The 24,353-nt window shown below is 30.4% G+C and overlaps 1 protein-coding gene across 8 annotated transcripts in view; it reads right to left on the bottom strand.

Moving 5' to 3' along the window:
* LOC110283197 (beta-1,3-galactosyltransferase 5) overlaps positions 1–24,353 on the bottom strand; it is a 123,410-nt gene that overhangs the window by 18,727 nt on the left and 80,330 nt on the right. Inside the window, exon 1 of one of the 8 annotated variants that reach the window (XM_021148000.4) lies at positions 22,850–23,001. The exons of 6 other annotated variants lie outside the window; for them this stretch is intronic. The gene's annotated coding sequence lies outside the window, so the exon portion shown is untranslated. Of the gene's footprint in view, positions 1–22,849; positions 23,002–24,353 lie in introns of those variants that run through there. One more of the 8 variants, XM_071180615.2, reaches the window with a different exon arrangement.

Genomic DNA, 24,353 nt, shown 5'->3' with positions numbered 1-24,353 from the left:
GTCAAATGTAAAGGTTACTTATTAATTCAATTGAACTAGACAGGGTTTTAGTTGTATGTGCTAACCATCTATAGGCACGAATCTTTCTTAACGACAGTGGGCGGTATTTTAGAATTAACAACTGTACGATTTTAACGAGGAAAATTAACGTTTAAATGTTAAATCAATATCTATATTTAAGAATGAAATAATTATGTGAGAGTAATAATCTTAAATGCTAATAAAAATTGTTAAGCATGTGCAGAATTGAAAAATTAAAAGCACGTACAAAAATACCAATCATTTACATATTATAACGATTAATGATAAAGCCACACTTACGATTAATCGTTAAAACATTTAACTGATACTAAATGAACAGTTTGAAGAAACGATGACACGTTTGGGGAAAAGAAACTTAACATTGTTTCATCAAACTGTTTCTTAGCAGTTTATCCAGATAGGTACTTTACGCGTGCAAGTTTTAGGAATTCCCACAAGATAGCAGCAAAAAATCTTGTTCTCTATAGAAAATAGTGATGTTTTTCAACTAAAATGCCTTCTTGCAATATATAACTTAAAGTTTATATCACATATCAATAGGTTAACTCGGAAGCATTATGAGGTCCATAGTAGCCCAATGCTTAGAGGATCAGATTTCGGTTCGGAGGGATCGAGGTTCGATTCTCGTAAAATCTGTGCAATCGAAAGTTCAGCAGAACCATGGATACAGGGAACTGTCAAAGATTTCCTTCCCCTTTGATCTATGTCTAAATTGTGAAAGTGGTCTCAGCCTCACAAATGAATTGTGTTGCCTTCTATCTGGGGGGGTTCTGAGCTAAATCGCACTTTCACACCGACAGTGGATCTTGTCAAACGAAAGACGCCTCGGCTTAATGTATAAAGCTTGGTGGTTTTGGCTACTTAAATGTCATTAGAAACAACAACGGTAGAAGTACTATTACTATTCGTTAACCAGCCTGACAGCGATGATTTTAAGGTTAAATATATATATCGCTTCTCGGCATTTTGGCTAAGATCAAAGTGTAAAAAGGTTAAATATATAAAGGCCGGGATAGCCTGGAAGGTAGGGTGATGGGCCCATGTCCAAGAGGTCGTGGGTTCGATCCTCGCCGGCCGAAGACTCCCCGTGCAGTAAATGGTGACTGATGCACGTTAAATCTGTCGAGTCTCAAAGACCTCCATGTTCCCATAACAAATCAATACTTTTGGGGGTACTGATCCAGGAGTTTCCTTGTCTTCTGGATTGGTTCAAAATTACAAGGCTACGGAGTTGAACATTAGTAGTCGTTAACCCATGAAATTGGGTCGGCTGTTCAACGACGGTTATAAAATAAAATAAAATATATAAGTTTTAAAAACCTATGGCTGACCAAAGATAACCCTTATGAAATTAATTACAATTAATTAAAAAAAATGTCTACTATCTCTCTAACTGTAAGTCACAAGTTAGAAACATTTGGAAAAAGATGGAAATTTCTTAATTTTAATAAAATCTTTCCAACAGATTTAAAACACAACGCCAGAGGGTTGCAAACACAAATCTTTTTCGTGAATTATAATTAATATATTATTATATGCATCAGTTGAAATGCGACAACACTTATTGCCTCAAAGCACTGCAATCAGACAAAGAACAATCGTTTTGTTTTTATTAACTTTAGTTTATTAGTTTTCCAAAAACCTTTTAAATTCTTAATGTCGTGTTATACTCGATATTTGGTAATGAAGTTGTAGTTTTTTCAGACGAAAGACTCCCGAAAGCGAAACTAAGATGGTTTTTGTTCAAGTTTTGAATATTTTAGCCTTTTTTTCTTAATTGGAATAACTTATATTAAAACAATTAAGATATTTTCAAAAATGAATTTTCTTATTTTTAAATTTTGTATTCTTGCATTTTAAAAGCACTTTTCGAAAAACGATGATTTCGATAAAACATTCTTTACGCTAACACGCATAACAAAAAAAAAAAGTTTATGATAGAATTCTTTGAAATTACGCATGTGGACTTAGCATAATGTTGCGATGCTTAGAACTAAGAATTAGTGAATTTGTTATTTTTTATCAAGCTTAAAACGATGTTTAGAATTTTTCTTTAAAAATACAATATTCAACAATATATTTAGTTCTATTTCATTGTCTTTTTGACATTTGTTTTTAAGACTTTAGTTCAAAACACATGTAATCACATTAATAATCTAGAACAGTGATTCTCAACCACTGTGCCGCGGCACTTTTGTGTGCCGCCAAATTCTTAAAATGTGCCGCCAAATATTAGAAATGATGCAATAAAAATTATAATACTTTTTTTTATTATGAGTAAAGTTTAAAATAAAGAAAAGTGTATATATATATACTTTTTATAATTTTCCCACGCTTTAACAGCGTGCAGCATCTTCGTCGGCGATTTTATTGTCTCTGACAATCTTAAAATAAGATCGAAGTGTTTAACACACAATTTTAAAAAATGTTGTAAGAGCTGATCATTAAAGTAAGCTATGCAATTAGTAAGCAAACTAACAAAAAATAACTAAAAAAACAAATATATAAAAAACAAATTAACAAAGGATAATTAACAAAAATTAAGCTGACAATTAATAATTAGCAAAAAAACTGGTCAACAAGAAATAAAAAAAAACAGTTAATAATTATAGAAAACAAGCTAACAATTTATAACTAGCAAAAAAATAAATAACTGTTACTAACTAATAAAAAATTGGTCGAAAGAAATAATTAATCCCTTAATAAATGTGATTTTGTAGTACATATTATTTTATTCCACATTCAAAACTATTATCACCAACTATTTAACACTGTCTATTATAGGTAAGTAAACAACTTTTAATCTAATTTTTTCATTGTGTGCCGTCAAATTTCGAAATCGTTAAAAGTGTGCCGCAACGAAAAAAAGGTTGAGAATCACTGATCTAGAAGAAAAAAAAAATATTTGAAATTTATGCATTAAAATTTGTTGTAGAGCTGCTTACATTACATGAAAAATTTGTAGTTTTTGAGATCAAACTATGCCTTTATTTTATTGAAAAATATTTTATAAATTTTAAAACTTTACTTTAAATTTATAATTTTAGATCCCCTGCTTACAAAATTAAAATTTTAAACAATTTTTTTGCAAATTCTTTCTTTTTCAATAGTTAAAAATTTAAAAGAAAGAAAAAGCAAGTTCAGGCGAACCTAGAATTTGTCATGAACTGCTGAAAAAAAAAAAAAAAACTTCGAAATATTAAAATGCAAACAAATTATTAAATGAGATATTTTCCGTAGCGTATTCAGATGATAACTTAGGAATTTAAAATTTTAAATTAGTAATGAAGGAAAAAGAGAAATTTCATAAATAAATAAAAAGAACTAAAACAAAACATAATACACTGAAATTTTAATTTTTTAAAAAAAAACATTTAATTTAGTATCATTTTACTTCCACGAGTTCTCTCTTGCGGATGATAAAAGTTAAATATTAGCCTTCGTTTGATAGTTTTTAAAACAAGGGACAACACAAAGTCATTCTTTCCACATGCCAGCGAAGCGATGTGTCATTTTTTTTAACTCTTTTTTTAATATATATAAATTCAGCAATATGCAATCTAGTATACCATCGTATATACCAGTACCAGTGTTATATACCAGTGTTTCCCAAACTTATGACTTTTGTGTACCCTTTCTAAATTTTTTGTAACGCTGTGTACCATGAATAAAAAAATGAATGCATTTTTTATTGTAAATAAATTGCACAAAAGTTAAAAATCACAACTGGCTGTTGACACCACTAATTATTAACTGTTAACTCTGCAAAAAGTAGCCAATAGAAAAATACGTAATCGTAAAATTTTCATGGCTAAGTTTTGGAAACTTCTGCTTGTTGCAAGATATTTTTCACAAGAAAGCTTACCCCCGCTAAACTGTTGCCGTCCCCCTAGGGGTACGCGTACCACACTTTGGAAAACACTGGTATATACAATTGCACAAGACACACGTGCCGTCCCATAATCCAACAACAAAATTTCTACACAAAACTTAGCAAACTTCAGATCACAGAACAGATTATTATTATCATTATTTTTTTTTGCTTCCGGTGGAATAAAAACGTTATAAAACAATACATAGTGACAAATTCTGCTACGTCAGAGTTTTCTAGGGATAATCAGGGAATCGATTAAAAAAATAAAAAAAAAAATAAATAAAAGAAGAAGAAAAATGAAATTCATTTTATGGAATTTAATTTGCATGATAATTTAATGCAGGGGAAAAGATCATTTAGAAAATATTTAATACACTGATATTAAAGGCAAACGGATCATTAGTGTTGGAGGAAATGAAATGAAAAACACATAAATAGGGTAAATTTTCTTGACAAATCGGCAGATGTTCCGCTTCCAATTGTTTTCAATCATAATGTCGCCAGAGTAAAAAAGAAATATTTCGAATTGTCCAAAACGATTTTGACAAAAACATTATGAAATATTTAAGCAATGAAAATGGGAAAAGATTCAACAAATGGGATCATTTGGGCCAAATTGGTTTTTATATTCGAGAATTTGTAATATTACAGAGAGTGAGAGAGAAAAGTTTTTGATCATTAAAATGATGAGGTGGGGAGGGGGAATCAGTATAAATAGGATTTACCAGATTAGCTATAAAAATTATCGATCAACCTCTTAGTGTTTCCTAAAATTTTAGGTCATCCTCCTTCTTTGCAGTCCATTATGATTTCAAATTCGATAGAAAACAAGCTTTTTTTATTTCTGGGATAAGTTCTTAATTTCTGGGGGGGGGGTAAATATTATTGAAGTTTTTTTGGGAACAATATTGTATTTGGGACAAATAATAAAGATAAGTTCTCTATTAGTTGGGAACACTATCTTTGAATAAGCTAAGTTCTTAAAACCGTTGGGAACAATAACAATTTGTTGTGCATATTATTGACTGAACGTGATAAATGCTTGGATTTCATTTGTTGGGAAACAAATTATTGAATAAGTTAAATTCCTTCTTGTTAAAAACAAATATTATTGTTTTAGTGATTACAATTAATTTTGTATTATCTAAGAGCAGCAGTAATTTTTTTAAATTAAAACTTCTCTTTCATTGCTGAAGTTGAACTAGGATTAGGACTATACCTTTATTTGGGAACAATATTATGTTTGGTACAAATATTGTTGAAAAAGATAAGTTCTTAATTAGTCGGGAACGCATATCATTAAACAAGCTAAGTTCCTTACAGTTGAAAACAAACATTATTGAGCAGAATAAGTCCCTATTTTTGGAAACAAATATCAGGTTGAGTAAAAAGTTTTCCGCCAAAAAAAAACAATCCTGTAAAATGATAAATAGATAGAAAATCAGCAAAGTTAATGAGGATAGTAATCTCCATTCAAATCAACAATAGTCTGCCAACGTTTTGGCAACTTTTCAATCCCTTCTGCGAAGAACTGGGAGGTGCGCGAGTCCAGAAAGCGATCAACCTCATTTATGACCTCGACATTTGAACGGAAGATTGTGCCATCAAGATGCAGCTGCAAATGTGAAAACAGATAGTAATCTGAAGGTGCCATGTCTGGACTGTATGGTGGATGTTGCATCAAATCCCACTCCAGTGTGTAGAGGGTTCAGCCGGTCATTGCACTGACATGTGGCCGGGCGTTATCTTGATGATAGAGAACCACCTTCCTTCTGAACTCGTTTTTTCGTTTTTCGCGAATGGCATCGCTAACTTTGAATAGCATATTGCTGTATATTGTACTGTTGATAGCCTGCTCGCTTTTCAGATACTCCTTGTAGATAATTCCACGACAATCCCACCAGATACAGAGAAGGACCTTCTTGTTAGTTAGCGTTCGTCTTGCAACCGAACCTGCTGATTCCCCGGGTGCTGACCACCCTCCTTTACGGCTAGTATTGTTGTAGTATACCCATTTTTCATCACAGGTCACAATTCTGTCCAGAATGTTCTCTTTCCTTTGATCTCTGAGCAGAACCAAACAGGCCGCTTTTCTTTTGCTCTTGTCTTCAGCAGTCAATTCGTGAGGCACCCAGCGGTTAAACTTAAATGTTAAATTTATGCGTTTGAGGGCATTTACTATTGTTTTTTGGCAAACGTCAAGCTCTAACGCAATGGATCATGTTGAAACATTTCTGTCTTGATCAATAATTTGCTTTAATTGGTCACAATCAATCTCAATAGGGCGGCCAGAACGTGGTTCATCTTCAATGTTGAAATTTCCACTATTAAACTTTCGAAACCAAACTTTTACTGTATCATAAGAAACAGTATTGAAACCTAAACTTTCACACATTTTCTTGTGGCATTCAGTTACACTGAGTTTATTTCGGAACTCATAGTACATAATCGTTCTGATCTGCTTACGTGATAGCTCCATTTCAAGCACTTTTCTGGTGCACAAGATGATAAAGTTTTGACAAACAAATTACACAGTTGTGTAGTTCCAACTTTCAGCTTTAAAATGCAAAAGCCCATTTCAGAAAAGGTTAACTACCACGGGAATGGCTGCTGCTGGCACGGAGGTATCTCCCCTGGCGGAAAACTTTTTACTCAACCCGATATTAATGTATAAGATAAATTCTTAATTTGTTGAGGACACATATTATTTAACTGAACAAGATAAGATGCTGGAATTTCATTATTTGGGAAACAAATTACTGAATAAGATAATTCTTTCCTCCTAAAAACAAAACTTCCAAAACCACGAAACTTAGTTATTTATTTGTTGACTACAAATAGTTTTTGTGACATATTATTTTGTACTATCTAAGAGCAGCAATAAATTTTTTAAAAATTAAAACTCCTTTTTCATTGCCGTAGTTGGATTAGGACCAATACCTTCGAACGTTATATTAATTTAATTTGCAGATATAGAGTCATCTATGTTAAAATGTAATAATAAAAATAGACAACATGAAGCAATTTAAATCAAAAGTGAAGTTTAATCGAACAAGATCATGACGCTGACATACACTTTATAGTACTACTATAATATCTGAAAAGTAAAACTATAGGAAAACTTTACTTTATACTGAATTTAAATTAATTAGTTTTTTCAATAAATGAACAGTATGAATTCCAATGAAAGGGGCGCAAAAATGTGGAAAGGGATAAGTACTTGAATAATTTTTCATCTAAATATGACACTTTCTCTTGAACGCTTTATTTTTTAATTTTGACATTTTGAGCCGTGGTGGCTCAGTAGATTGAACGTTCACCTTCCAATGAGGTGAACCGAGTTCGAATCCCAGCGATGACCGTTCGATACGAATTCCGCACCCGGATCGCACTGATCACAGTGCTGACGTAAAATATGAGCAGTGGTAGACGGATCATGGGGTTAGAGTTCCCTTGCTGTCAGGCTAATCGTGGGAGGTTTTCGCGTTATTCCACTCCATGTAACGCAAGTGTGGGTTAGTTCCATTAAAAAGTCCTCCACGAAGACAAATTTTTCCCAACACTTGATCCAGGAGTTCCCTTGTCTTCTGGATTAGATTCAAAATTACAAGGCTACGGAGTTGGAAATTAGTAATCGTAAACCAAAAATTGGGTCGGGTGTTCGACGACGGTTATAAAATAAAATTTGGACATCTTAAAATTTCGCAGTTTAAAATTGATGTATAAATTTATTTACTTTAGAGTTCAAATTTTTTTTTTATTATTATTATAAGGTTAGATAATAGATAGAAATAAAAATTTATTTATATGCAGGGAATAAATCCTGAATAAACTAGTTTTACAAACATGCACAAAAATTTTCCGAAATATGTCCTAAAAAAAGGCGAAATAAGTAAAAATTCGGGGCTTTGTCCACATTTTTCAAATTATGACTTCATTCCAAATTTTAATGCTAAAAATTCAGAATCCGCTGATGCTTTTAATTAAATTAATAAGAAAATACGATGTTTATTTAATGATGTTTTTGCGTCTGATTTCACTACTTTAACAATCACCTGCACAAATTAATAAAACGTATCATAGAGGTCAACACCTCCTACGTGAAAATCCCAACCTAAGATAATAAGTTATGCAGGCGTTCGGTTTTATTACAATAATTTATGCAGGACCCGCGCTAAGCATTCGCCACCTTGCCAAATGCGATAAAATCGTAAGTTTCGGAGAAAAAATTGAGTTTGACGAAAGATTTTTTCTATCGAAAAAAATTTCCCTAGATCCAGGAAAAATAATAGTCAAAAGGAATTTCTTTGAACAAATCCTGTATTTTTTATTCGATTACAGTAATTTCAGGTTAGATATGTCACACCAATTAGAATTACAGTAAGTCCAGAGGTAATGTAAGCTTAGCAACAAGAGAAATAATGTACGCATGAGACAAATTACCTTAAAATACAGATTACCACGTTCGTTGCCGGATCACGTGATATCGAATATTCTTTTCTACAGTTTGCGTCAATAAAACAGATTGAGTGGTAGCAAGATGCATATTATCATCCAACTATTTTTGCAAAAAATATGTTTTCTCGTGACCATAACATACACAATAACGTGGAAATAACATATACAATAATGCGACAGTAACATAATGTCGCTTCGGGTTTATCCTTACATTACTGCTCTAATCTAATAAGTTATCAAAAATTAACCTCAACCAATTCCTCTTTCTTTTCCTCAAAGACAATAAAACATCGACATTTTTCATCCTCTTTTCCTTTCATTGCTCATTTACACCAAGTGCAAAATGACTCTTGTTTTGAATTTGCACTTCATAAAATTGGTAGTAAATTTAATTGATAGTAAATTTGTACTTTGATTTGAAGTTTTCAATGGGAAAAAAATGCAACATAAAAATTAAGATTTGCCATTGGCTAAGAATTTTGATATTTGACTAATTTATGGACTACTAATTTGAGCTGTTTACGCATGTAATAATAATAATACTAAAAATGTTTTTTTTTTTTTTTTTTTTTTTTTTTTTTTTTTTTTTTAAACATGTGAACGAGTCACACACCATCTGAACTTAATCATATATTATTTTGAATTTAAAAAAAATCGGGAAATATTTCATCCTTAGAGCATTAAATCAATCAGTCTATCAATGGTGTCAGAAATTATAATCGAATTTACCACGTTGTTCTTTTTTACCTATTTATTTTGTTCCCAGAATAAGCAAAATAATCAAATGTGTTTCATCTCATCCACCAAGTTGTAATATTATTCAGATCACCGTATAAAATATTTATTAATTCCTACGAGTAATTAGTTAGCACCTTATTCAAAACTTTGTTTCAAAGCTTAACATCGAATATGAATCAGTATTTACATTTTAAATTAATGCTAATGCACAGAAAATTTAATAATAGGTATCTTCAAATGAAACAACGCGAAACCTTTCCTTTCTTTCTGTTATAATAAAATAATTCTTTAAGCAATTTATTTATATTTTTTTCCATAAATCTCAAAGATCTACTCATTATAAATTAGAAGATTGTTTTAACAATAGTTTAAATGTAATTTTCATAAACAAATTGAAAAATTATCGTATTTGTACTTGAATTTCTCATTATTTGCAGATTTAAAATATTTTACCCATACCACGGAGATTAGAGATGGGGCACTAAATCTACATTAAAATAACATGCTACGACTAATAAGATAAGAAACAATACACAAGAAACAAGTAAGACACCTCGGCCTTGGCATATTTTATTAGTTAATTGTTCTTTCTTCACATTAGCTTTCTAGAATTAGTATTAGCAATAGTTAATGGAATTTTATCAACTGTAAAATAATGGGATGTACTTTTAAGGCTGTGTGTCACATTTTTTAAAGCACGTACAGTTAACACTACAAAGGATTTCAGTAACACTGGATTTTTAGAATAGTTTTCTAATTTTTTAATTTTAACTTTTGATTTTTGAATAGAATAAAGCAAACACAATCTCTGAGCAAACTATTTCATAAATAGTGGATGTTTACAATAACTAATTTTCAATTTAAGCTTTTGTTTTTAATGATATAAATAATATCAAAATCCTTTTTAGAAAAAAAAATTCTGCAGCATATTTTGGTGTAATTCAAGCGATTTTAAAATGAAAACATCAAGATTCCGATCCACGCTATTTTAAAATCAAATATCGAGATTCGAATTCGAGCGATTTTAAAATTAAATTTCGAGATTCGAATTCGGGCGATTTAAAAATCACACATAGAAATTCATATTCATACAATTAAAATAAATAAATAAAATTTCGCATCGATATTTTAATCAATGCTTCTTACTTACATTTTTTTTCTCGCTCAATATTTTTTCAATAATTTGAAAAGTGATTTTGCACTTAACATTCTTGAATTTTTTTTTTTCAGTTTTTTTTTTTAACCAAACTTATCCTGTGCTATAAATTAATATAAAATTCTACAAAAACTTAACATTTAAAAAAAAATATCCGTGATTTTTAAACTAATTTCGCCAAAATGAGGTGGCTACGAAATGTTTGAAATTAGTTTAAAGAGTTAATAAATGCTTGCTGAAAGTTTCTTGAGATTTTATGTTTGCAGAAAGTTTTTCAATTTCTTTAAGTATGTTCTCTAAGTACCATAAAATAGAAAGCACGCCTTAGAGATTTATTGTTAATTTCAAAGGTAGAAAAAGCAACATAGATATTCCCCATTAAAACAATAGTTCCAATAATCATTCTTTAAAAAAAAAAGTATTCGAATTATACAAAAACAAATCTGTTTGCAAGAAATTAATGAAGATATTTCCTAATGGGCAAAAATGATTGATATATTGAGTGTAATAGAAGCTAATGGGATAAATTGCAATAAAAAATGACAAACAATCTCATTCTTCGAATAATATTCGACACTTTTTATGACAGCTGATGACCTGATAGCGTTTTGAGATAAATTAACAGATGTACGAATAAAAAAGATACTCTTGCCGCCATATATAGAACACAGTAAGGGACACAGCGTTTCACATTACAGCTATATATAGCTGCACAGTGTAAGGGAAGGGGGTAGGGCGCCCAAGTTAAAAACAAAAATAACGGTGGAAAAAAAAATCGCTTGGAAAACCCTACAGGTTAGAAAGATTTTTCTTTACTACTCTTCTCATTCGTATTTTTGGACGTCGATAAGAAACGAGCTAAAGGTTAATGTTTGCGTCATAGGCCTACGTTATTTGGCCACTGAAAAATAATGCTCACTATGCGAATAGACCCCAAGAGAAAAATTGAAAACTGACATTTCTAAGGAATAATGGTGACATTAAGTCTTCTAAGATATTTTAGAAAATGCCAAGGTTTGCTATGAACAACTTAATCCTGCAGTTTCAGTATCAAGAATAATTCAGATCTGTCCACACGGAATTGGTATATCATAAAATATAAATATTTTTCACTCTACAAATTAAAAAAAATTAATAAATAAATAAGTAAAATAAAAGAAAGATAGAAAAATTGAACCATGCATCGTACAATATAAATGCTATTCATTTTTAATTTAAATGAGAAAAATTGAAATTTTGTGATGGAGTATAAATGAACTTTTTCCATTAATCTTTAATACAAAATGATCTTTCGCTGTTTTTATAACTTCACATAATCAGAGGTAATTGTGAGCTCAACTCAAAAATCTCGAAAATTTCTCCAATAAAATCATTAATTACGTATTTCAAAAAATTAACGTCTTTATAAATTTAAATCATTGATATTTTCAAAACATGAAATTCTAAATAAATTATATGCAGCATTAATTATGCATAAGTTTACTTTTATCTCTAATCACATTTATTATTCTACCAGAAAAATATTTACAAATGAAAGAGATGCCAAGTATAAATTAGAGTTCTAATATTTCTAAATAAAACATAATTTTTTTTTCACACATAAATGTGATCAATAATTTCTTGAAACTTTTGGACCTTGGAGTTCCGGAAACTTCCGGATCGCATTTACCGAAAAATCAGGATTTTTCCGGAGAAGAATCATCTCTGCATAATAGGAACATATTATCTAATTTAATAATTATTGAAAAAAAAATGAAAAGTCGAGAATGTTTGTCGTACGATATAAACATTTTTCATTATCTCCATTAAAGAAAATGAAATTTGCAATTGAAATCGATGTATCACATAATATTTTTCTTTATCTATAGAAAAATAAAATTGAAATTTAGTAACTGAGTGCTGCATTATACATTTCTCTCACGAAAAAAAATGCACACAATCTCTCATTAAAAAAATTTAAAATAACGCGCGATTTAATACTCTGGGGTGATTGTGAGTCCAACTCAAAAATCCTGAAAATTTCTCGAGCAAAATCATTAATGACGCATTTCAAAAAATTAATGTCGTTATAAGTTTAAATTATTCATATTTTCAAAACATGAAATTCTGAATGAATTATATTCAGCATAATGTAAATGAATAATTATGTATAAGTTTACTTTTATCTCTAATCACATTTATTATTTTATCAGAAAAAAATATTTACAAATGAAAGTGATGCCAAGTATAAATTTTAGTTCTAATACTTTTAAATAAAATATACAAGAAATTTTATACATAAATGTGATCGATGATTTCCAGAAATCCGGATTTTTTTCCAGAGTGCAATCGTCTCTGAATAACATTTTTAACTAATCATTTGACGGTAATTTCTATTATGTAATTTCTTATTTTTTGTAGATGCATCCATTAATTTTGCTTCGTAATCAATTTTGCTTCAAAACATTTCCAAGATTATATTCAAATGAAGCTTGATAAATTATTAGCATAAAATACCTATTTATCAGTAAAGGTTCCAGAAGTCCTACTTGTGAAAAGGTCACATTGCTGGATAAATTAGCAGCATATTGATCAGCAACAGACTATCACAATGCATAGTGCATCCTAAATCACGAAGCAGTTAATAAATTAAGGATTCAATCACAACAATAGCAGACGATGTCGTAATTTTTCATTCTGCGTTTGACAAGAATGGAAAAAATAAGAAACCATGCCAAAAAAAAAAGATAAACTTCGTTAGTCATTTATAAATTTTGGAAGGTCTAAAAATATTAATCGAATTTAATTGGTTTTAAATCATACATAGAATTAGAAATACTGTTTACGCACTAAGGTATAAATTCTTAATAAAAATTTCCAGATTATTGTCATTGCTGTTAAAAAACAGGATATTTATTTTCCTTGAAAATTTGACGGAAAAAATACATTATGAGTGCGATAATGGAATAAATAATTAACGTAATGATGGATGAATAATGCATATGTCGTTCAGCCCAATAAAATGAATAATAGACTTTTTTGCAGTTTCATAAAATGCATAAATTTTATTTTGAGAAAATCAATAAAAATGAATTAAAAAAAGCTTCGATTTCAAATATGAATAAATCACATATTTTGTAAATAAGTACTTCACTGACAAAAATTAGGGTTTCAAAAAAGCACGAAACTTATTTATATATTCAAATTAAATTGCTGTTAGCAGTCCTAAGGGTTGTAAAAAAAATTTCGATTTAAATACACGCATTTTATAAATAAGTACGTCACTGACAAAAATTACGGTTTAAAAATAGCACGAAACTTTTTTAATATAATCAAATTAAATTGTTGTTAGAGACTTAAGAGTTTAAACAAAATTTAGTTTTCAATACGAATAACTGAAAAACAAAACGGTTCGATTTCATTACCAATAGTTAAGAAACAAAAAACAAAAAAAAACAAATTCCGATTGCAATGCAAATAAAATTTCATTAAAAAGAATATCAGCAATAAAAATTACGGTTTTAAAATCGCACGAAACCCAATCAAATAATCAAATCAAATTGATGTTAAGAGTTAATTATGCTAACAACAAAATAAATTTGACACACGAACAATAAGCTTAGAATAATGGACTTAGACATTCACTAGCCACGCGATACTGAAAAACTAATCGGTTTTATTCGGTTAGCAATAAAACATAAATGCGCTTCGTATTTAAAATACTTTTGTAATTTTTTAAACATGGCGTATGTAATTAAATAACAAAGCTAAGAAACAAATAAATATAGCTTACATATTTTAAAAGCTATAGGAAAGATTATTGGATTTCTTGATTAAATAACTAAGTGCGTCTAGGCAGCAAAGGTAATGTTTTTAAAAGAATGTTTTAAAACAGGGGTATATTTTCTGTATGTAAAATACATAGATGGTATGTACCTATAAATCAGCTAACCGTACTTTTTTTAAAAAATTTATTTTTCAACTCGACGGCCATTTTTTTATTTTTTATTTTTTAATGGGACAAACAGTATGGTGATTTGACTACGTATACTGTTAGATTTATATCGAAAAACTATCTTCCTAAAATGCATTAAACAAAGAAAAAAAATTAAAATAGCTATGATACAAACAAGTATTTTTTTCCTAATTTTCAACACTTTTAATCCAGATGAAATTTTAAAGTCAGAGCGAAATCTCAATTATTTTTACCCACCTAACTTAAATGTATCACATAATTTGCGATAACAACCCCCAATTTTCAGAGAAATACTAAAATGCAGATAAGTTTTAAAAGAATTATTACATAATAATTGTAAGTAAATTATTTAGAATAAGATTATCTGAATAACTTTATTTCTTGTATGAAAACATATTATTATGAAATTATTTTCTTTGAATTACTTCACAAAAAAAGCACGAAATCAATGCAAAAAAAGCAATAATCCTTTCCGATTACAATACGCGATACGCAAGAGCGAAGCCACAACCAAACAATTCATTTCATTCACAGCTAAGACCATAAAATATAAATAAATCTTCGGAGGCAACCGAAGTGGATCAAAAAAGTTTTTTTCTGTTCGTCTTTAAACATAGGTTCTGACTAATAAAAAGACCACAATACGAACGCAAAGAGAGCCGGTCAATTTCCGTTTTACGACCCATAAATGACACTCTCATTGTTTTGCCTTAAAATTCCCTGCCAAGCGCCTTCAAGCTTTTCATTTAGAATAGATTAATTTCGCGAACTAAGCGTAAACAAAACTATCTGAAGAAGAATTTTGCGAACGACAATCATGTACACGGTTTATAATCTTTCGTTATGATGCAAATAAAAGGCATATTAGTTTTGACAGTTTAATCAAGTTCAACGCAATTAGGTTTAAAAAATAATAAAAAGTCGCTTCGTTTTAAACAAAAAAAGGAATGTTTTTAAACATGAGATTTTTGGGAGAACGTGATAAAATTTTAATGGATTTAGAAGGAACATACAGTCTATAAACATTTCGAAGCTAACAACCAACCATAATACTTACTTAAATCCGGAAATTTAAAGATTTTCAGTATAACATTTAACATGTTCTTAAACTTAACTTGTTTAGATGATTTCCTTTTGATATAGTACAAATACTTCTTTAACTATCACATTTTAAATGTTACTAACTAATAGAATAGTTTTCTGGCAATGTTTTTAAAAATAAATTATTTATTAACATCAATGCATAATTATTATTTTTCTTTTAAAAAAAATCAACTTTAGAATATATTTAATCGTCAGAAACCAGTTTTTTTTCTGTTTTTTTTTTGCATTTTGAACTTTTTTATTTAAAAATATGGTATAATTTTTTTTATTTTTTTACGTTTTCAGCTAATGATAACAAGTTCTAAAAACAGGAAACTTAACTATTTTTAGAATATCACTTAACGTGTTTCTTCACTAAATTACATTCATACGATACAACTATTGCTTTAACCATCATACGCCATACATTGTCGACTGGCAATTTGTTACATTTGGGAAAAAATAAAGTTCAATTCCTGTGTAACGCTGATGATTGATTAAAAAAAGTTTTACAAAAGAAAAATGCACTGTTTTACAGATAAAACCTTATGGGGAAAAAAAAAGTTTAAGATTTTAACGGATTTGGAAGAGCAAAAAATCAACTTTTATTTGCCTGTATTTGTAAGCGTCTTTATTAGAAAATTCGATAGAATAAGTTTTTATTAAATCGTTTACAGACGACCATAACATGTTCTTAAACGTAGAAATGTAAAGACTTTCATATTAACACTTAAGATCCGCTTAACTTGGTTTCAGATAATTAAACTATTTTTTAACCATCACATTCGTTTATGTTCGAGACATATTTTCATCATATTGTTTATAGATCGATATTTAATCAGGTTCAATAACTATTTAAAATGAATATTTTAATCGCATATTGATTACTAAGGTAGATATTAGGCATAGTGTATGTTAGATATTAAACGTATATTAGACACTAGTTGTAGTCTAAAGTTAGTTGTGAACATCGAGGAAAACATGGTTATCTTAAAGTAATTTCATTCATATTTATAACTCCAATAAAAAAAATTATAATTAATTATAAATAAAATCGAAAATTAGCATTCCTTATCATAATATTAATATTTCATAACAGGGTGCGTAACCAAAACAACAAAACAAACAACAAAACAAACAACAAAAAATAAGCACTTTTTAAGCACTACATACATTAACAAAATGCAAAATAATTTTCAAAGACTTTACATGATCATGACAAAATAACTAGTTTTTAACAAAGAACTCTTTTTCTTGATTACATCAGCCACCATAAAAGGATCAGATATTTTTTAGTTCAATTTCAGGGGGTGGAAAATGAAGCCTGAAATTGAGAATATCTTGCAAAATGCAGCAGAGTTGCTCATGAGAGTGCAAGAATCTCACCAAACGCAGCTCAGTAGACGCATATGCGGTCCCGCGAGTATTTCATAAAACATGTACAATGACTGGCACTTTCATACGCTACGGACCGACAGTACACCTAAATGCATAGTGTTGGAATGAATTGTGAAAACATAGAATAGAACAATGTGAACGTCACGTTTTGCATAATGCGTGGCGAAGATCAACATTGTAAAGAAAGAAATCTCATTTTCGAAAAGTGAAAATTAAGCACTTTTTAAAAAACTCCCAATGAAGAAAGCACCTTTAAGGGCTTTTAAAGAACAAAAATCGAAAATAAGCACCGTAAAGCACTTTTTAAAAAGGCTACGCACCCTAAACAAGTACTAATTATATGGTTTTAAAACTATATTTTTTAACCGGAATCTTTTATTAACTCTAATTCAATTTTGAATTTGAAACCAAAACCTCATTATACTAACATAATTTATAAAATTTTCTTAATGGAACTTTTTTATAGCATAAAATTTGTTCTTTTTTTTTGAAAATATACTGTTTTGTATTGTATGTCAGACTTTTTTTTTAATATTTCCGATTTCGAAACAGGGAAGCAACATAATACAGGATGTGTTAGAAACGAATATTTTTAAAGTTCTTCATAGAATCGATTTTCGCTACATTCGCTACATTTCGCCACTGTCCTTAATTCGCCTCAATTAATTTCAATTTAAAATACGCTAAAAATATAATTTTATTCGATATTATTTATTTTTCTTACTTTTGCGCTTAAACTATTTTTCAAAGTTCGAAATCAGTGCTAGATAGTTGAAATATAATTTCTTAAATATATAACAAATAATTAAAATAATATATAATAAAGAAATTTCTTTTTGATATATAATTTCTCAAATAAATAATCACAAGAAACTGAAGCGGTAAGATCTTACTTGATTCCTTCATTCCAAAAATATACAGTTTAAAAAAAAAAAAAAAAAAAAACAGTACGCTTTAAACGCTCAAAAACAGACGCCTATTTTCAAGACTTGCCAGACTTGAATAATAAGAAACAAAAGCTATTCGAAATATAAAACGTAAAATTGCCTACGAAAATAGAAAAATAAAGATGAGAAACAAAATTAGAAAAACCGCAGTAGCCGAGAGAGAGAAAAAGGTAAAAAACAAACAACAAACACGACAGTGGCCGAGAAGGGTAAATTGCATTTCCACGCGCTATGGAGAGGTTGTCAGGAACCTATATCTGTAACAATGAAATCAATGATACATTTTTAACTTGCATAAAAGAAACGAAATGGCAAAGTTCTCGCAACCTTGCAAATTTTTAAATATTTCTACATATATTCAAAATCAATATATATAACCTAAAATGTAGCTCCATTTAAAATGAAACAAGGATATTGTAACGTCAGTAAGATTTTGCAACATTCGCTCTAAATGTTGCGAACTTGCGTGCTATGTGGCATACGTGCATTCAACTATTTATGATTTCTTTTTTTCCAGCAAATTATGTCCGTACGAAAAGGCGTCATGATGGCAGAAAGATTTCTAGGTATCGTTTGCGTTATGCGGAACAATAAATCTAATCTAACTCGGCTGCTTGTATAATGGTTCTTTACCGATATTGTAATGAAATGTTCTCTAGACAGTTTAGTTCGAGAATGTGAATTAGGTGACAGTTAACAGTAAAATAAAGGTCACTAAGGTTTTTTACTCTATTTTTCTCACCGTTTTTTCTTTTAATGGTTCATTTTCACTTTAATTTAAGGTGCATGGTGATTCAAAATATAATGGAACACAAAAAATGTAAGAAAAGAAATTATAAATCGTCAAGTTTTGTATGCAATTTGTCAGATTTTTTTTTAGATTTTATTATATAACCGTCGTGTTGAATAAGCCGATCCAATTCCGAATATACGAACACCTATGTTCAACTACGTATCTTTGTAATTTGAAGAAGACAAGGCAGTTCCTGGATCAAGTATTGGGAGAAATTTGGATTTGTGTGGGCATATTTTTATGGTTCTAACTCGCATGGAGAGGAAAACCACGAAAACCTCCCACGATTAACCGGGAGGCAAGGGGCTTTAAACCTATGATCCGTCTGCCTCTGAGGATATTATACGTTAACTCTATATTGGGTCGGCTGTTCAACAACGGTTATGAAATAATAAATAAGTAATAGATCGGCTGTTCAACAACGGTTATGAAATAATAAATAAATAATAGATCGGCTGTTCAACAACGGTTATGAAATAATAAACAAATAATAGATCGGCTGTTCAACAACGGTTATAAAATAAAATCATTAAAGAGTAAAGCTAGATTAAAACTTTCAAAACAAACTGGTTTGATATTTACAAGTCCCAATATTTGCAATTGTAATTCTTCAGATTTTGATTACATTTTCTTAATCTCATTACTCATCAGGCTCTTGCACTTTATTTTTTAACCAGGATTCAAGAAATATTTATAAAGAGCGGTGACGCTGGAACACCCTGTATGAATAACAGGGATGCAAACGGGAGCTTGCATTGAATAAAATCTGCTTTAGCGTTCATAAAATAACCATTTCTAAATACAAGTCGTCTCATTCTCTTGACATTTTACCAGACAACTGGAGCCCGGAGCTGAAATTTTAGCTTATTACCTGTGAGCTCAGTTGGAGTATCTACGCGTCTAAAATTTTTCGGCTCCAGGCTCCGGCATTTTACACTTTTTAACTAATTTTGCTTCCTTTATATATAAAAAGTTTCTTTATTTTCGTTAGTAAAGTTTTTAATACAATGAAAAAAAAAAGGTCTAACTTACTTTGATTTTTTTTCAACATTAAAAGAAAGTTTATAATCGAAAGTTATAATAGTAATAAAAATAATAAATTTTATTTTAGAACCAGCGTCGAACAGCTGACCTAATTCTGAGTTAACGAATATCCATGTTCAACTGCGTAGCATTGAAATTTTAAACCCAACCCAAAAGACAAGGAAACTCTTGGATCAAGTATGGGGGCAAACCTTCTTTCACGAAGGGTCTTTGTAAGAGAACTAACCTGCATCTGAGTGACAGGGGAAGGAAGACCACGAAAGCTTCCCACGGTTAATCCGACAACAAGGGGATTCTAACACACAATCCGTCTACCAGAGAGGATACTTTACATCAGCGCTCTGGTCGGTGCGAGTTGGTAGCAGGATATGTATCCACAAGCCACCGCTGAGATTAGAACCTGAGGCACCTCATAGTGTAGAGAACGCTCTATCACCTGAACCACCACGGCTATACAATTTTAAATTTGAAGAGAATCGATGAAATACTTCCTGAGATACAGCAACTTAAAGAAACTACTAGTGAAAGTTTACCAAGGTAATTATAACGGAAAACCAATGTCGGAAACTATGTGTCATTAACTTTAACAGAACAGCATAGTTTTACTTTTTATACTGTAATTTAAGATTTAGAGTTAATGAATTGCATAGTGTCCGAGATGCAAAAATTGACACGACAGTTTTACGTCAAGAAAACTACATTTTTAAAAAAATTCTTCCAAGTTGTTATATCTCAGTAATTATTTGATTGGTTTACTTCCAATTTTTTCGTTTTTGCAAAGAGGTCATATAAATGCATATACGCCAAAAACTGCATTGATTTTTTCTTAGATCCAGTCTGGTATTCATTTTCAATGATTGGAATTATATCATGTTGACATGGCTTAAAAATTTTTTAAAATTAAATCATGTTTTTTCAATCCTTATAGTCTGTACCAGTATTCACATACCCACCAACATTGGAGAAATAAAATAACGGATATTTTACTAAACGACCCAATTTTGGGTTCACGACTACTGATGTTCAATTCCGCAGCCTTGTAATTCCGAACTCAATCCAAAAGACGGAAACTCCTGGATCAAGTATAGGGAGAAATTAGCCTTTGTGGAGGACTTTTTGATGGAACTAGCCTGCATTTGAATTACATGGAGAGGAAAACAACAAAAACCTTCCACAATTAGACTGGGACTCTAGCCGTGAGGATATTTCACTTCAGCACTGTGGTCGGAGCAAGCCGGATGCGGAATTCGTATCGACCAGTCATTGCTGGGATTCGAACCTGGGTTTACCTCACTGGCAGGCAAACGCTCTAGCTACTGAGCCATCACGGCTCGACTGAAATAATTAACACTCAACATACTGCAGTACTGGCATTAAAACCATCTGTTGAGGAATAAGTGAAGTATTTTAACCATCAGTGAATATTTTATCACCAATTTTTATTCATTTATTATTATTTTTTAAAAAATTCTTCAACAAATTCGGAGAAATCTGAAAATATACAGGTAAAGAGGAGACAGTCGCAAACTACAGGAGGCCATGGCAAATTCATAATAGATTATTCAATATATCAGATTACACTGTGTATCTAACGCGCTGTCAATTTTAATATATATATAAAGTTGGATAACGTAAAACTCATAACTTTAAGTAGTTAACAAAATTAATAAATGCCAATGTAATGGCAGTACTTTTTTTTTTTTTTAATAACTAATGTATCATTGGCTTTATTATCAGCTTTTATCAAGCAAATACAAATGAGCAAGATTAATTTTAATACAAAGAAAATATCCAACAACAGTAACTTGTATAAAGTGAACACAGTAGGAAAAAAAAAACGTACTACTCTGAATAACTTTTGATCTAATGATGGGATCTTTACGTTTTAGGACTCAATCTCAATGGTTCGAGAGGCAACCTCAAATATGCTAATTAATTAGTGTAAACGATATTTTTTAGTTACAAAATCAGACACAAAATCGTACTTTCTCTCAATAATACCCTTTTTTTATTTATTTTTTAAAAAAATTCCTTCGGATTTTTGACCTTGCAGTAGCCGCAATCTGCAAGTATGGTCCCCATAGATTGGTCAAGAGAGCGATCCAAAGTATGGAGCCCTAAATGATAATTTTACTTTGTGTGTATTTCGCCATATCTCGAGAACTTTTTTTAAGCGAATAGGAAATTTTTTACACACATTTATTAAGTTTGTTGGTCAAAAGATAATCCTATGCAAGAAATAAATTTTAGAAATTTTTTGTATTATTATTTTATTTAATAATAGTCAAAAAGATTTTGAATTATAAAGGTGTACATTTGTTTTCATAATTTTAAAGTAAATAATTTTACATGGCAAAATACAAAATTTAACGAAATTTGTTAAATGATTCCTGAAAAAACAAATTTTAACTATACGACTTTTCAAACAAAAATTTTTATTTGTTTTTCAGTGATTTAAACCGTATTATACAACATAATATACTTAATATCCATTTATGAAATAATGAAGCATAAATACAACGAGCAACATAAAAGAAAGTTTAAACTATTAGTCACTTAATATTAAATTGTTGAGTGTCAGGTGTTCTTGTAAGCTTTAACTAAAGAAAAACTTTCAATTCAGTTTTTTTCGAATGATTTAAAATGATGAAAATAACGATTTAACTTTTAATAATAAGGCACTGTTAAAGTAAAATACGGCGAAAACTTATCTGTATTATAAAGCAATATCTAAAAAAAGAAAGAAAAAGATTTTCAGATATTTCAAAAGTTGAGTCTCAATAACGATTAAAATTGCTGTAACTAAATAAATTTCTCTGTTATAAATCTATTAAAACAATAAAGGTAATTAGTTAATAAAACTTGAATAATAAAATAAACATTATATGAACAAAAAAAATTTGGTAATTGCTTAAATTGTAACAATTATTTTACAAAAAAATGAAAACATTTTTTCTTTTCATAGATGATTAAAAAGAATGAAAATAAATAGTCCGTAATAGTATAAAAATGAATAAAAGTAACAGAAATGTGATATGTATTTCTCAAAATTAATCGTTGAAAAAATAATCTATGAAATAAAAAGAATAACATTGTTGTACGTTAATATCTCTACACTTATGATGTTAAATGTTAACCTGCCTTTTCAAACAAGAAATTAATACCATTCAAAAATCAAGCAATTATTAACAATATAAGCAATAACTTACAAGATATGTCACACACCCATAGTTATTACACTACCTCCCACAAACACGGCTTCCCCCATACAACCGACACATTCTAAGATCAGAAATTTAAAATAGATATCCACACATGATTAAAATATAAAAATACATCACAAAATATGTCATTGCCTTACTTTGTTTTAAGGGACACATTTGGGGTGACCAATGGCATGTCAGCTTCGAGCATGGCAGCGCAACGCGTGTATGAAGCGACGCCGATAAGCGTCAACATTCAATACAACGGCCATGCCATGGGATGAAGAGGAGATGCGAAAATGAAAAGGGGGAAGAAAATCTAGCGTCCCGGAGAAAGTGTGGCGCGTTTGGCGATATATTGCCATTCGCTTGGCGACGACTGTTTTTCTGTGAGAATTCTGATGCAGCAGTAGTAGCGACGAAGCTCTCGGAAGTTCAAATTTATATCAAGCTTTCAGACAATGAATGTTTGATGTGTTATTTCTTTGTTAGATGATCCGGAACTAGGAATCATTCATCCAGACATGAAATCTATTTGTTTTGTCTTCTTTTTATTTGATGACGGAAGTTAAGTCTGATAGCGTGGATGACATTTGTGTTTTTTCTATTTAAAATAGTTTTACTTCCACATTTTTCATATAAATATAAATTAGTGATAAAAAAATGAACACCGCTGAGAAATTTTTAAATTATTTATAAATATAAATTTTACCTTGGCCCCAGTTGGGTTCCAAATTGGCTCACTATGCGTCCTATAAGAATATTCACCGAGCGACCAATATAGGGATGTCTAGATTTTTTAATATTGATTCTAGAATGGCCTATATAGGGCCTACATTGGCCAATATATAACCTGTATTGGCTAAATAATCGATATAAAATATCAGGTAAATCTGACAATTCTATTCAGGACCGATAGTGGCAGTAAAAAATATCGGGTGAATCAAACAAATCTATATAAGGACAATATCGGAAAAATAACGGATTATTACCCTTATTTCTCCAAGATTCATGAATATTGGCCCATTTTGGGCCCAAGTTATTTTGCTGCTAGGGTTTTGACAGTTGTAAGAGCCTATTCTAAATAAAGAATAGTTCGTAATTCCTAAATAAAGAACATGAGAGCCACGATGGCTCAGGTGATAGAGCGTTCGCCTTCCAATGAGGCGAACCGAGTTCGAATCCCAGTCGATACGAATTCTGCATCCGACTTGCACCGACCACAGTGCTGACGTGATATATCATCAGTGGTAGACGGATCATGGGTTAGAGTCCCCTTGCTGTCAGGCTAACCGTGGGAGGTTCTCGCGGTCTTACTGTCCATGTAACGCAAATGCGGGTTAGCTCCATCAAAAAGTCCTCCACGAAGGCAAATTTCTCCCAATACTCGATCCAGGAGTTCCTTTGTCTTCTGGATTGGGTTCAAAATTACAAGGCTACGGAATTGAACATTAGCAGTCGTGAACTCATAAAATTGGGTCGACTGTTCAACGACGGTTATATAAAAAAAATAGAATGTGTAGTTCTACAGTACGCAAGGGCCTAACTCGGCTATACCGCTCCCAATCACAATTTACAAATTGAATATCAGTCTCCAAGAATGGTAATTGTTTTCCTATATTCCTTAAATCAAGGTACAAGTTATGACAGAAAAGTAAAGTT

Source organism: Parasteatoda tepidariorum, chromosome 8, assembly GCF_982258835.1.
Source record: "Parasteatoda tepidariorum strain Cologne lab strain chromosome 8, Ptep-v5.0, whole genome shotgun sequence".
Classification (NCBI taxonomy): Eukaryota; Metazoa; Arthropoda; class Arachnida; order Araneae; family Theridiidae; genus Parasteatoda; species Parasteatoda tepidariorum.
This window is presented reverse-complemented; position numbering and strand designations above follow the sequence as displayed.